An 11,103-nucleotide genomic window follows, 5' to 3' on the forward strand; every position below is an offset into this window, starting at 1 on the left:
AAGGAAGATTCATGTAATGATACAATCTTCTCCTCTAACCTTTTCTCAAGTTTAGACTTCATTTCCATCATGCGCTTAGAGAGATGAAGGTAAGAAAGATCATTTTGTCTCTTCTAGTTCTTTGTATTGCACATATAGATCTTGAAACTCTTTAATGATATGGAGGATATCATGATCATTTAGATTTGGTTGAGGTTTGGTAGCACAAGATTTGAATTCCATAGTGGTAGATGCAAAGCCAAGCATAAAAGAGCCTAGAAGATAACTTGATGTTGAAACTATAGGAGGTAGAGTGTTTACTTGCCAAGATAGTGGAGAGAGATTAAAGTGACTTGTCAAACAATATGTCCAAGAAACTTACGACATGAATGACTCAAGTCAATAGCTAGGCAAGATGCCAAAATAGCCAAATAAATAGAGCAAGCGGGGTGACAAGTGAACAACTCTCCAACCCAAGAGTGTAGTCAAGAAATCAAGGCAACCATTTCAACAAAAATATAACTAGCAAGCGGACATAGACCATGAAGATAGAAAGACCAAGAGTACCAAGACCAAAGAGTTACTTTAAGCATGTTCAAGAACTAGAGACATAGAAAATAAAAATCAAATGATGAGACTCCCCTTAGCAAACAACACAAGAAAAAATGTTAAGACTTGATGCTTTGACTTGGTTGACAAAGTTTGACAATAGTTAATAGCATAGTAAGTTTGATGTTCAAAAATAATTTCTTTCCAAGCAAGATAGTAACACATGAAGTAGTCTTCAAACAATCAAGCAAGGGACAAAGCAACCTTGCATGATACAAGCATATGTGAGGTCTTAAAAGAAATCCCTAGAACTATCATCATGTGTATGTTCAAAAGATTTTCACAGGTCTAGCACATTCAAGAACACATCAAGCAATATGTACCTAGAAGTCATGGTTCATTACTCAACAACTTGGCCCACACTTGATGCTCCTTTGCCTCACACCAAGTGGTTTCCCACAAGAGATATTGGCTTTGTCATGGAAGTGCCATAAGCACAACCAAGGGAACACATATGGTGAGTGTAAAATCTTGGGGTGATCCGGGTAGTCCACTAGGATCGATCTTTGCACCAAGAAGTTGAGTGGCTAAAAAAGGGTAGTTACTAACTTAGGGTGTTTAGATAGGGCTTTCGTTCATAGTGTTCCTCTTGCTCCCAATTACGGGACACCTCACCTTGCGATGAGTAACCGATCTCGCAACCACAAGAGTACCTTAAGCATTCTTGCCTAGTGATCTCCCTATGGTCGAAATCTCATAAGCGATCACACTAGGCAAAGACAAACACTATGTCTACCAAAATTTTGTGTTCTTGATAGCCTTGAGTTTATAGTGGGTTGGAAGAGCTGGGTAATCTGCTTGTCCCCACTTGGGTCGTTCCTCTCAAGTTGTCTGAGAGCAGGCCCTCTAAAGGATCCTAACTACCACAAAATAGATCCACTCTCAAGGGTCAAGATTTTTGATTCACCTCAAAGGTGAAGAGCATACTCTCCGACCTTGATTGCTTCCTCCCAAACACACCAAGAAGATTTAGTTTCCTCTTACTCTTGAAACCAAATGGTAAGTCAAGATTTCTGATTCACCACAAGGGTGAAGAGCATACTCTCTTATCACCAAAAGATCCCAATTGTAAGTTTTAATGTGCCTAAAAATAAACAACTAGTATATGTTGCACATGTAAAAGTAAAAAATAAGCAAAATTGAATTTTTATGCATTGGGCAGCCTTGCAAACAATCGTTAGTAGCTCTTGTGCATTTGAAGCTTTGACATGCGTTCTTTTTATGCAATCTTTCAATTTTTTTCATTAGGATGGAAACCTGTAATCACAACTTGTTAGCACCAAAAGTTAGTGTGAAATAACATAAAAATCTGCAATAAAAAGTGGTGAGTTGTCTCAAAAATCTAATTTATCTTCCAACCAAATGCATGCAAAGAAAGTGCAAGTTAATCACAAATGCTCTCATTTTTACTCTTTGATTTTGTCTTAGTCAACAAGATTGGACTTGTTTGCTATAATTTCGAATTCAAAAATAGAAATGAAAAGAAGAGACTCCTATTAAAAATTAGAGAGCTTTCCAAAAATGCAAGAAATTCAAAACAATCTCTTCATTTTCTCCCTAGAGACCAATTTTGTCAAAACAGGCCAAATTTATCAAATCAGATTTTTGATCCCTAATACGATCTCACAAGTCAAAACACAAAGAGATTACCCCTATTAAAATTCAAAAACCTTTCTGAAAATGTAATTTTTTTGAAAAATGCATTGATTTGCGATCAAAAATGACTTTTTATGAAAAAAAAAGAAAAAATCATAACTCTTGTAAATCACGTCAAAATGCTCTGAAAATCGGACTAAGACATTTTGAACACATAAACAACCTGTAAAAAAAATTTCAGAACCAAAATCCAAACGGTTTAAAAGATATGATCAAATCTTTAAACCAACTAGATTTTTGGCCTTCAAACCAATCTACATATGGGTTGGCCTTAAAACCCAAGTGATAATTCTACAAAAGCACTTGATTAGATCCAATATGCTGCTGTAAAAAACTAGAGATGAAAAATAAAAGTAAATGGAGCTAAAAACTTGATTCAAGCCCCACGGTGGGTGTTAAAAATGTACACTCGAATTGTGTCACACTCTAAACCCTTCTATCCAAACGATTCCATGAGTTCAGAATGCTTGGATGCCAGCTTAGAGCTCCCTATCCACGGAGTGCAAGAGAGTATATTTCAAGTTCAAGGGCTCTCAGATGAGCCTTAGAGATACTCTTCTTGCTAGTAAACCATGCAATGGGAGGTTCCAAAGACAAGATGCAAGAATGCAAATGTCCCAAGGAGTTCCTCAAGGATGCAATGCAAATAAAGATTAAGCTAGAATGAATATGAAAAATGCAGCTATTCTAAGCATGGATGAGAGTGTTACAATACCATTATTAAGCTATGTGAGATTAAGCTACATGTAAAAATAAAAGCTAAGCTAAGCTAGAATACCATGATGCTATGGATGAGAGAATGTAGACAAGAAATAGAAGTTCTCCACAAAGCTCCAAAGAAACCTGTTAGAAAACCTGCAGCATAACAATATTCAAAATGAGAATGGATCCTTTGAGGGGGAAAGCTCTCTCCCATTTAAAGTTGTATGGACGGTAGAGATCAAGATGAAGATGGTGGATGATCAACGGTGGAATTCGAAAAGAGGAGTGATCCATGTGCACACACAAGTAAACCAATAAAATATAAGTTGATTTGTCACATAAGACAAAAGTCTCACAAGCCTTTTTCTTTTAGTTGTAAAATAGAAAAAGGACTTTATGTGTGCACTTTAAGTGGGTTAGAAGAATGGGGTGTTTTATTTAATTAAAAGGGGGTATGTTCTTTTAATCAAATAATGAACTTAAGATAGCATAGTCAAACTATAGGTTATAATCAACTAAATTGATTATTAGCAATTTGGCCTAGATAAATGATTAAATTAATTTAGCCAAAATGCTGAGAAGGGGGCTAATAGTCTAGATGACCATTAAAAATGTACACTCGAAAGTGTCCCACTCTAAACCTTTTTATTTAAACAATTCCATGAGTTCGGAATGCTTGGATGCCGGCTTAGAGCTCCCTATCCACGGAGTGCAAGAGAGTGTATTTCAAGTTCAAGAGCTCTCAGATGAGCCTTAGAGATACTCTTCTTGCTAATAAACCATGCAATGGGAGGTTCCAAAGACAAGATGCAAGAATGCAAATGTCCCAAGGAGTTCCTCAAGGATGCAATGCAAATGAAAATTAAGCTAGAATGAGATGCAAAGTGGAGCTATGCTAAAACATGTATGAGAATGTTACAATACCATTATTAAGCTATGTGAGATTAAGCTACATGTAAAAATGAAAGCTAAGCTAAGCTAGAATGCCATGATGCCATGGATGAGAGAATGTAGACAAGAAATAGAAGTTCTCCACAAAGCTCTAAAGAAACCTGTTAGAAAACTTGCAGCATAACAATATTCAAATGATGGATTGGATGATTTGAGGGGGAAAGCTCTCTCCCTTTTAAAGTCGTATGGACGGTAGAGATCAAGATGAAGATGGTGGATGATCAACGGTGAAATTTGAAAAGAGGAGTGATCCATGTGCACACACAAGTCAACCAATAGAATATAAGTTGACTTGTCACATAAGACAAAAGTCACAAAGCCTTTTCTTTTAATTGCAAAATAGAAAAAGGACTTTATGTGTGCATTTTAAGCGGGTTAGAAGAATGGGGTCTTTTATTTAATAAAAAGGGGACATGTTCTTTTAATCAAATAATGAACTTAGGATAACATAGTCAAACTATAGGTTATAATCAAATAAATTGATTATTAGCAATTTGGCCTAGGTAAGTGATCAAATTAATTTAGCCAAAATGTTGAAAAGGGGGCTAATAGTCTAGATGACCATTTTTAGGTGATTATATTTGCCCTTCTTTGACTAATGCGTGATCGATCTGGGAACACATTATGTCAAAGAAAATAGAAAGCCAAGTAGGCGGTGATAGATATAGATATTTGATTCCAAAGAATGAAATGCAAAAATAGATAGCAAGTCCTGAATGCACAGCCTGATAGTGGTAGTACTGAACACTAGGAAGAGAATAATGTTAGAATTCAAGAAGAATGTTAACACCTAGAAAAGTAGATAGAGTGAGAGCAAGTGAGAAGATCAAACAAATGCTCCTAAGAAGTGATAGAGTATAACAATCATCAATAGAGTATTTCTGCCCCCTCGGGATCGAAATTGAAATGAGGTAAGAGGAAGCAGAAACTAGCTAGACATGAGAAAATTGAGATATAGCAATGTCCAAGATGACAGATAGATGATTAGAACCCAAGAATGACTATTAAAAAAATGATAAAATGCCCCAGTTTGACTAGAGTTGACCTTGAAGGATATAGCATAAAAATTAGGTCAAATCTAGTAGAAAGATGATTTAGACATGAAATAGTGAATTGAAGTAGATATGAAGTATGGAAATGATGAAGACATGAAGAAATGAAGATGCCCCAGTGATGATTCGGAGATTAGACCTCAAAAGGTCAGCTAACTGCTTAGAAGAAAGTAGAATTTTAAAAGACAATTTTGACCATCAAGATGAACTCGAATTTGGATTTTGATCCTGAAAATGGATCTAGTACATTGAATTATTTAAGAGGTCAAAACTTTATATAATGTGATGATATGATAGAAAATGAGATGAAGTGAAAGATTAAGAAGGTGAAAAAACATGAACAAGAAGAAAATAAAGAAATATATGAAAGGAGTTAGCTGATATGTCCACAAAAAAGATGAAGAGAGAGCTCTCCCCATATGCAAGAATGCAAGACTAATCTAGAAAATGAACCTAAAATGCAAGCTAATATGAAAAGTGATTTACCAGCAAGAAGTGCATAACATTTAGACTCTTAATTTCATCATTGAGCATTTATTAGGGACATCATGAGATCATACAACCATCACTAGTATAACTATGAGGATATGAATATGATCAATATCAGATAGGTATGTGAAAATCCAATCTAAGCATCAGAGACATGTAAGTCAAGATAACTACGTGATTAGATTCCCTAAGTTTAATTTAGCAAGATTACACCTGTATCAAAATATAAGCACCAGGATAAACCCTAAGTGCGGTCTTGCAAAACAGTCAAGGATGATACATTTGTAAATCAACGTGTTGAATAGGACCAGCATAAATTCTTACAACACTATAGAAAAACAAAAGTATACCCACAAGCAGAAATCAAAAAAATATGTCCCATGCCCCCAGTCTTCTAGTCAATGACATCTTTGAAAGACTATTAGGGATGAAATATAAAGAAATCGTCATAGACAACACACAAAGTAGATAAAGATCAGCATAACTTAGTTGTTTAAGTTTTAAAGTGCGTGTGTGTAAGTCACTTGGCCATTTCTTCAAGACTTGATTTTGATAGTGAGAAATATTGTGACATCGGAGACCGTAGGTAAACTATCTATAAAGTGTTAAAAAACACTTGATGTCAAGGTGGGGGAAGTGTTGAAAAACACTATTTTGTGAGTTGTCAAAAAAACCCAAATGCACAAGAATACCTCAAACAAGCTAAGTAGTTATGCCCTCGAGATGAGGACAAGAAACAATTCCAAGCTAAGAAATGTGTAGCAAAGTAGGTGATTGAGACTGATAGACATAGGTGCAAGGGTTTCAAGTAGTGCCTGTTTCCAGGTTTTCACCACTTGACAGATTTATTCAGGACTTTTTTCATTTTTTTGTTTTTTTCAATTTTTCTTTTTTAGAAAGAGCTCAAGCTTTTTTAATGTAGATAGTGCTCCTATAGGAAAGATAAGTCATGATAAGACACGACCATAGAAATGTATGCTCAAAGATGTTGATAGGGTGATGAAAGAGAAATGGTAGTAGGAAGAATATATTGAGGATAAGAGTTCATGTATAGAAAGTAAGTGTAAGCTTTAGAGGATTTCATGAGGGTAGTTGAAATATTGTACAAGATCAACATTGACACAGACCTTGAAGGGTATTGGAATGATGGAGGAATCATGGATGAAGTAGCTTGAGGTTTAGATGTATGAGGTGGTAGAAGAGATTTTGAAAAAAGTGGAGTGGAAGGCTTTGGAATATTTTTAGGAAGATTTTTGGAAGAAGATGGAATGGAAGCCTTTGGAAGCTTGAATGTCAATTTTGAAGTATTTTCAATATTCAATTCTTTTAAATGAGACTTGGGAATCCATATAGCTTTAGATTTTCCTTTCGATACTTCAAAACACATTTCTTCAATAATGGGTTTAGGAACCCACATTTGCTTTGATTTAGCTCTCTTAATAGTGGACCTTTGCAGTCTCTTTTGTGCTTTCTCCTTCTTAGAATTCACATGTCAATTAGATGGGACATAGTGATCTTTTTTTTTCAATGGATTCTTATGTTTATTCTCACTTCCAAAGGACTTGGGATTTGTGGATGAATAAGGATGATATGACAAGTTTAGATGTATAGATGGGTGAAAAGTCATCAAGGATGACTGTCTTTGTTGATCTTGAGGTATTATAGGAGAGCTAGGGAATGAGCTAGGAGTGAATGTAGGAGATGGAGGAACATAAGGCCCCAAAATGGATGGAAGGTTTGAAGACTTTATCTTTGATGGATAAGGACCAAGGATAGACTTAGGAGATGCAAATGGATAGTGAAAAGGGATATCAACATCTTTAAAGTGAGCAACGTGGTCAAAACTATCAATAGACTCATGAGTACCTTTGATAGGAACAACATTTTTAATAGAAGCACTTGAAGCTTGAGCACAATTTTGAAGTGGATGTGGAGAAGTAGAACACGAGGAGATTCTTTGATCTTGACAAGTAGCTTTGGATAGCATATGAAGAAAACTTTTCTCATAATTTTCAGTAAGCTCAAGGGAGATAATGGAAGTGGTATCTTCATCATACTTGGGGGTTGGACAAGATATAGGATATGGAGGGGGAAAATATTGAAAGAGATGAAAGGGTGCTTGATCTTGATCTTTCTTGAAATTTATAGCTTTTTCTTTTTGAGAGTCCTCTTGACATGGAGCCACTTCCAAGGACAAGGGAGAATGAAAAGTGAATGGAGTAGTGTTTAGATTAGGCATTGTAGTGCATGAATGTTGAGGATGTTTAAGATTAGTAGCATGGAAAAGGTTTGTAGCCAAGTGAAGGTTAGCTTGAGTTTCTTTTAGAGGTAGCCCTTGATGATACACATAGTCAATGTGGAAAGCATTAGGTTCTTTATTTGATGGAGGCATGTTGGAAAGCTTTGAAGTGTTGGGAGATGCATGAGTGTTGGAAGAAGTGGAAGATGTAATCTAGCCACTACTAGACATAGGTTCATCAACATAATCTTGCTCAAGAGAAGTATCCTCAACACATGAGTCACTAGAGGTTCCAATAATTCCATTATCAATAAGATCTTGGATTTTATGTTTTAGCTCAATGCAATCTGAAGTACTATTCTCATTATGTTGATGATAAGCACAATAGATATTCAAGAATGGGTTCCATATGAGCTAGACTTAGGTAACATGATGATCTTATTGCCAAGAAGTTTTTCCAAAGTGTCATCATAAGAATCTTCCAAGGGAGCAAAAGTTCTATCAAAATTATGTCTAGAGTCCTTTTGTTGTTTCTCACGTGAATGGTATGCATCCATGTCTTCATCATTATCTTGGTCAAAGATAGGTCCATCATGAAATTTTAGCATAGGCTCAAAGGAGGTATCACTTGCTTGTTCTCTAAAGAGGTCTTTAGATCTAGAAGAAGAAGACATTTGATGTCTTAAAGTAGAGCATGTAGACCTAGAAGAAGAGGATGACCTCAAAGAAGGTGACTCACATGCATGTAAAGACCTTAAGGAAGATTCATGTAATGATGCAATCTTCTCCTCTAACCTTTTCTCAAGTTTAGACTTCATTTCTATCATGCGCTTAGAGAGATGAAGGTAAGAAAGATCATTTGTCTCTTCTAGTTCTTTGTATTGTGCATATAGATCTTGTAACTCTTTAGTGACATGGAGGATATCGTGATCATCTAGATTCGGTTGAAGTTTGGTAGCACAAAGTTTAGATCTCATAGTTTTAGATGCAAAGCCAAGCATAAAATAGTCTAGAAGATAACTTGATGTTGAAACTATAGGAGGTAGAGTGTTCACTTGCCAAGATATTAGAGAGAGATTAAAGCGACTTGTCAAACAATATGTCCAAGAAACTTATGACATGAATGACTCAAGTCAATAGCTAGGCAAGATGCCCAAATAGCCAAATAAATAGAGCAAGTGGGGTGACAAGTGAACAACTCTCCAACCCAAGAGTGTAGTCAAGAAATCAAAGCAACCATTTCAGCAAAAATATAACTAGCAAATGGACATAGACCATGAAGATAGAAAGACCAAGAGTACCAAGACCAAAGAGTTACTTTAAGCATGTTCAAGAACTGGAGACATAGAAAATAAAAATCAAATGATGAGACTCCCCTTAGCAAGCAACACAAGAAAAAATGTTAAGACTTGATGCTTTGACTTGGTTGACAAAGTTTGACAATAGTTAATAGCATAGCAAGTTTGATGTTCAAAAATAATTTCTTTCCAAGCAAGATAGTGACACATGAAGTAGTCTTCAAACAATCAAGTAAGGGACAAAGCAACCTTGCATGATACAAGCATATGTGAGGTCTTAAAAGAAATCTCTAGAACTATCATCATGTGTATGTTCAAAATATTTTCACAAGTCTAGCACATTCAAGAACACATCAAGCAATATCTACCTAGAAGTCATGGTTCATTACTCAACAACTTGGCCCACACTTGATGCTCCTTTGCCTAACACCAAGTGGTTTTCCACAAGAGAAGATGGCTTTGTCATGGAAGTGCCATAAGCACAACTAAGGGAATACATATGGTGAGTGTAAAATCTTAGGGTGATCCGGGTAGTCCACTAGGATCGATCTTTGCACCAAGAAGTTGAGCGGCTAAAAATGGTAGTTAATAACTTAGGGTTTTTAGATCGGGCTTCCGTTCATAGTGTTCCTCTTACTCCCAATTACGGGACACCTCACCTTGCAATGAGTAACCGATCTCGCGACCACAAGAGTACCTTAAGCATTCTTGCCTAGTGATCTCCCTATGGTCAAAATCCCATAAGCGATCACACTAGGTGAAGATAAACACTACGTCTACCAAAATTTTGTATCCTTGATAGCCTTAAGTTTATAGTGGGTTGGAAGAGCCGGGTAATTTGCTTGTCCCCACTTAGGTCGTTCCTCTCAGGTTGTCCGAGAGCAGACCCTCTAAAGGATTCTAAACTACACAAAGAGTGGATCAACTTTTGGAAGTCAAGATTTCTGATTCACCACAAGGGTGAAGAGCATACTCTCCTATTCCAATCATTTTTTCTCAAACACGCCAAGAAGATTCAGTTGCCTCTTACTCTTGAAACCAAATGGTAAGTCAAGATTTCTGATTCACCACAAGGGTGAAGAGCATACTCTCCTATCACCAAAAGATCTCAATTGTAAGTTTTAATGTGCCTAAAAATAAACAACTAGTATATGTCGCACATGTAAAAGTAAAGAACAAGCAAAATTGGATTTTTATGCATTGGGCAGCCCTGCAAACAATCGTTAGCAGCCCTTGTGCATTTAAAGCTTTGACATGCGTTCTTTTTATACAATGTTTCAATTTTTTTCATAAAGATGGCAACCTGCAATCACAACTTGTTAGCACCACAAGTTAGTGTAAAATAACATAAAATACTGCAATAAAAAGTGGTTAGTTGACTCAAAAATCCAATTTATCTTCCAACCAAGTGCATGCAAAGAAAATGCAAGTTAATCACAAATGCCCTCATTTTTACTCTTTGATATTGACCTAGTCAACAAGATTAGACTTGTTTGCTATGATTTCGCATTCAAAAATAAAAATGAAAAGAAGAGACCCCTGTTAAAAATCAGAGAGCTTTCCAAAAATGCAAGAAATTTAAAAAAATCTCTTCATTTGCGCTCTAGAGTTCAATTTTGTCAAAACAGGCCAAATTTATCAAATCGAGTTTTTGATCCTTAATATGACCTCAAAATTCAAAACACAAAGAAAGAACCCCCTTTAGAATTGAAAACCCTTTTTGGAAATGTAAATTTTTTTGAAAAAGACGCTAATGTGCAACCAGAAACAACTTTTTATGAAAAAAAAAATATCATAACTTTCGCAAATCACGTTAAAATGCTCTGAAAATTGGACTGAAACATTTTAGATACATACCCAACCTACAGAAAAAATTTCAAAATCAAAATCCAAGCGGTTTAAAAGATACGATCAAATCTTTAAACCAACTAGATTTTTGGCCTTCAAACCAATCTACTTATGGGTTGGCCTTAAAATCAAAGTGATAATCCTACAAAAGCACTTAATTAGATCCAGTATGCTGCTGTAAAAAAACCAAAGATGAAAAATAAAAGCAAATGGAGCTAGAAACTTGATTCAAGCCCCACAGTGGGCGCCAAAAATGTACACTCGAAAGTGTCCCACTCTA

Source organism: Cupressus sempervirens, chromosome 4, assembly GCF_028749045.1.
Source record: "Cupressus sempervirens isolate cs-2001-9-10 chromosome 4, ASM2874904v1, whole genome shotgun sequence".
Classification (NCBI taxonomy): Eukaryota; Viridiplantae; Streptophyta; class Pinopsida; order Cupressales; family Cupressaceae; genus Cupressus; species Cupressus sempervirens.